Genomic DNA, 4,928 nt, shown 5'->3' with positions numbered 1-4,928 from the left:
AAATTGTAACCATGTTATATGAATTTTACCTCAATTTTAAAAATAAAAAGAAAATTGTAAACATGACACAGTGTTTAACTGTTCTGAATCTTACTTTCTCTACCTCTATAGTAAGGATAATAATGCCTACTTTGAAGGTAGTGATTATCAATAATGCGTGTGCAATGTTTGACATAGACACGTGCTTAGTAGAGAGTAGCAATTATTCTTACACTTTCTCTCAAGGATTATTTTGTAGAGACATTATAAGATTATTTTCTTACTGATTCACAAATGAATATTTTTACATATGATTCACTCAAGAGCAAATGGTAGTGTAAAATGTCCCCCTGTCCTTCTTCTTAATTAACCTCTCTGAGATCCCTGGTCTTAATCTACAAAACTGAAAGGATAATGCTACTAATAATGTCTACCTTAAATATATATCAAGATTTCTGTGAGAGCAATTGAGATATAATATGCAGAAATACTTTGCAAGATGTAAAATATGTTGCAATAGTATTTTTAGGCTTGTTTTCTCAATATTGAATGTTAGTACTTTTAGGAGACTCAGTCTTTTGAAAGACTGATAGCAACGAAGATGTGCCTTTTTCTACATGTGGGTTTTGTAGCAGACCTCAAACTCGTATAGGTAATGGCCAGGAAAATGAATTTCTTATAGGAATTTGTCGTGTCTGATCAGGTCTTCTTCCCTCATTTGTCTTCTAGTCATTCTGTTATAAGTAAACAGCTGTCTGCTCAAATACCATTGAGCAGTGGAGATAAAAACTGTCCAGCAGAATAGCCAATAATAATTTGGATAGCTTGTGATGGAGAATGACAAGCAAAAAAGCTACAAGAGCATAGTGGGTACTTCCTTATTTTTAACCAGAGTCTAATATATTTGGGCTTTTATTTTTAAGTTGTGAAGTGGGTTGTGGGGATGGGTGTCATTCATATTTGTTATAATAAGCCAAATAATACAGAGTGTATAAAAAATAAATGCTCTTCCCTTCTCTTTTTTAATCCCAACTTTCAGAGGTATAAAATATTGACAATTAGATGTGGATTCTTCCAGATATAAACGAGTTTTTCAGCTATAGTGAAAACCATCAGTGGAGTGACTTTGAAAGCTGAGATAAGGAATCAATATCTGTATCCTTCAGATATAGAACCTCCTGCTGTCAGGCTTTCAAAACAGTCACAAGCAGATTATCTGGGAGATAAACAAGTCTTGGAAACTGTGCATAAGAATACAAACATGACTAAATATGTATGGTATATTTGAAAACTGTTAAGAGAGTAAATCCTAAAAGTTCTCATCACCAGGAAACTAAACTTATCGTAGTAATCATTTCACATTATATGTTAAGTCAAATCATTAAGCTGTATACTTTAAACTTATACAGTGCTCTATGTCCATTATATCTCAATCAAACAGAAAGAAAAAAAGAATGCAAATAATTATTTTCCAATGACATAATCCCCCTATACACACATATGGAAGATAATTTATAATCTGATCATGACACATTTTTTGCAGAAAAAAATTGAAGATTCCCTACCTTGATGCCTAAATAAAGTCCTTACTCCTTAGAACTGAATTTGAGAGTTTTCTGATTTAACTCCAATCTCCTTTTCCAGTTTCACTTTGCACCACACACAAAATCTTAGGTTTGGGAACTCCAAAGATCATCCATCCGCAGCAATGCCTCTCAAATGGCAAGATGTGTACAGATCACCTGGGGGTGTTTTTTAAACCCAGATTCTGATTCAGTAGCCTGCATGGGGATTGAGTTTCTGCACTTCTAGCAAGTCATCAGACCTTGAGTAACCACGCATTGAGTAACAAGTTTTGAATTTCCTTGGACAGTGCTTCCCTCTATTTGTCTAAGGTGTGTCTCTGTAGCTATTTTTCCATTAATCTTAGTTCCAAACATATCAAGGTTGAATCCCTTTTCCACCTAAAAGATCTGTAAATATTTGAAGACAGTTATCAGGTCACTTCTAGGTAAACATCCCCATTGCCTTCAATCATTCCCTCATGTCAGGGCATTGCCATCCTTACATGCCCAGTATTTCATCCTTACTTCAGTGACATTGCTACTCAGTTTGTTCTGGGTCAAAGACCTTCTTCTCCATCTCATTTGCCAACAAGGGAGTTTGGGTATGAAGAATGGATCTTTTTTTTTTTTTTTTTTTTTTTTTTTTTTTTTTTTTTTAATATGCAGCTGGAGAAGGAATTCAGAGGAAAAAGTAAATGGAAAAATCCTGAGTCAAGAATGTGCTTGACCTCTGAGAAACAACAAAGAACCAGAGTAGGTGGAGTGGAGTGAACAGATGCAAAGAGAAAGGTGAGGGGGTGACTGCACAATAGGTAAGGCCACTTGACTTTTACTCTAAGGGAGATGGTTGTAAGGAAGAAATTTAAACAGCTGGTCTTTAATTTAACTTTTTGATCCATTCTCTTGATTATTGGGGCAGAGGCTCCCAGAGAAAGAAAGAAAGAGGGTAACCAATTTAACCTCCTTGTAATGTGCTGTTAACTAGACCTTCTGGTAAATAGACTTGTGGTATTTGTTAAGAGGAGAGTCCTTCTTTACAGAAGGCTCATAGCAGTATATCTCTGGTTTAGGATTGCTTGGGGTAAACAAACCTAGAATCTATGGGTTTATGAGGCATGGCTCTCTGGAAAAATGTCACAAGCCTTATGATGATAAGAGATTAAAATAGAGAAATTTCATTACCTAAATACTTCCTCCTCTGTGAGGTGACCCACGAACTTTACTTAGAGACTTTATGTAACATCTGGGCCAGAGGTCATGTGTTTGTTGTGGGAAGAAAGAAGCTGGGAAGCCACATGGTGTCCCAGACCTTTCCCTACTTTGCTTGTGTCTTTGAAACTATTAGGAAAGCACAATACTGAATAAGATCTCTTGTTTGTGTTAGTCTGATATGGGAATCCATTTTTTTTAATACAGGTAATTTTTATTTCAGAGATTCCTAGAAACATACATGAGGGAGTATGGAAAATGAGACAGAGAAGGGAGAAAAGCCAATGAAGAATACAATAATGTGTGAATTATGCTATAATAATTATGTACATAATCCTTTAGAAGACCTTCGAGAAACAGGAATCCAATTCTTTAGTTAATTCATATGGGGAGCCATTGAAGAGCTGAGTAGAATGTCATGTTTAAGCTGATGTTTTACAAGGATCACCCTGGCTGTTGTTTTAAATATAAACTCTATAGGGGCAAAGATTGAAGCAAGAAGACCATTTTTGGGCTATTTAAGCAATCTAGATGAGAATTGATGACTTGGACAACTTGGGAGTGATGAAAGGTGGTGCAGAAGATTTTGGGAGGAGATCAGAAGTTTCCTTTAGACATGCTACCATTGAGTTACCTATTGGTCATGTAAATGCATGTGTTACATAAGCAGGCCCATAGTTCAATGGTAAGATCTGGTCAGAAGGTATATATTCTGGAGTCAGCACCATATACATGCATATTGTAGAAGAATTAATATAGAGAAAGAAAAGGTCAAGATCTAAGCTCTGGAGACCTCTAAAATGAAAGAGATGGGTGAGATGAGAAGGAAGCAGTAAAGGAATCTGAGGAGGAGAAAAACAAAGTGTAAGTAGTATTCTAGAAGCCCAGTGATGACAGTCTTTCCAGGAGAAGCAAGTAGTTGACTGGGCCAAATGCTGCTTCAAGATCATGCAAGATGTGACTAAGAATTGGCTCTAGAAATCTGCAAGTCATTAGGGCCTTGGTAAGTGCTGTCTGGTTGGAGAAGTGAGAGTAAAGGCACGATCGAGGTGCTCTCTAGGGAGAATTGGAGGACAGAAATGGGAGATGCAAAAGAAAATTCTATTGAGGAGTTTTGCAATTAAGGGAAGCAAAGAAATGCGGGAGGTACTTGGCAGAGAGTGTGGGTGTGAGAGAGGATTATTAGTTATTATTGTGTGTTTTCCTAAGATGGAACTATAACAGCATGTTTTAATACTGGTGAGAGGGGAGAACTTCAAGATGGTGGAAGAGTAAGACACAGAGATCAACTTCCTCCCCACAAATACATTAGAAATATATCTACATGTAGAACAACTCCTACAGAGCACTTACTGAACACTAGCAGAAGATGTCAGACCTACCAAAAGGCAAGAAACTCCCCATGTACCTGAGTAGGGCAAAAAGAAAAAGAAAAAACAGAGAAAAAAGAATAGGGACAGGACCTGCACCTCTGGGAGGGAGCTGTGAAGGAGGAAAGGTTTCCACACACTAAGAAGACCCTTTGTGGGCAGAGACTGCGGGTGGCAGAGGTGGGGAAGCTTTGGAACCACAGAGGAGAGCACAGCAACAGGGGTGTGGAGGGCAAAGTGAAGAGATTCCCGCACAGAGGATCAGTGTTGACCAGCACTCACCAGCCCGAGAGGCTTGTCGGCTCACCCGCCGGGATGGGCAGGGGCTAGGAGCTGAGGTTCAGGTTTCCATTGGATCGAAGGGAGAGGACTGGGGCTGGTTGCGTGAACATAGCCTGAAGGGAGTGCACTACAGCTAGCCAGGAGGGAGTCCTGGAAAAAAGTCTGGAGCTGCCGAAGAGGCAAGAGACTTTTTCTTCCTTCTTTGATTCCTGGTGCATGAGGAGAGGGGATTAAGAGCACAGCTTAAAGAGCTCCAGAGAAGGGCACGAGCCGTGGTTAAAAGCGTGAACCCCAGAGAAGTGCATGAGATGCTAAGGCGGCTGCTGCAGGATTTACCAACTTGCAGCATCCAAAAAGGAGACCCCAAACACAGTAAGTTAAGCAAAATGAGAAGACAGAGAAACACACAGCAGATGAAGGAGCAAGGCAAAAACCCACCAGACCTAAAAAATGAAGAGGAAATAGGCAGTCTACCTGAAAAAGAATTCAGAATAATGATAGTAAAGATGATCCAAAATCTTGG

The sequence above is a fragment of the Mesoplodon densirostris genome, chromosome 2 (assembly GCF_025265405.1).
Source record: "Mesoplodon densirostris isolate mMesDen1 chromosome 2, mMesDen1 primary haplotype, whole genome shotgun sequence".
NCBI lineage: Eukaryota > Metazoa > Chordata > Mammalia > Artiodactyla > Ziphiidae > Mesoplodon > Mesoplodon densirostris.
The sequence above is the reverse complement of the archived record's forward strand: the minus strand, read 5'-3'. Positions refer to the sequence as shown.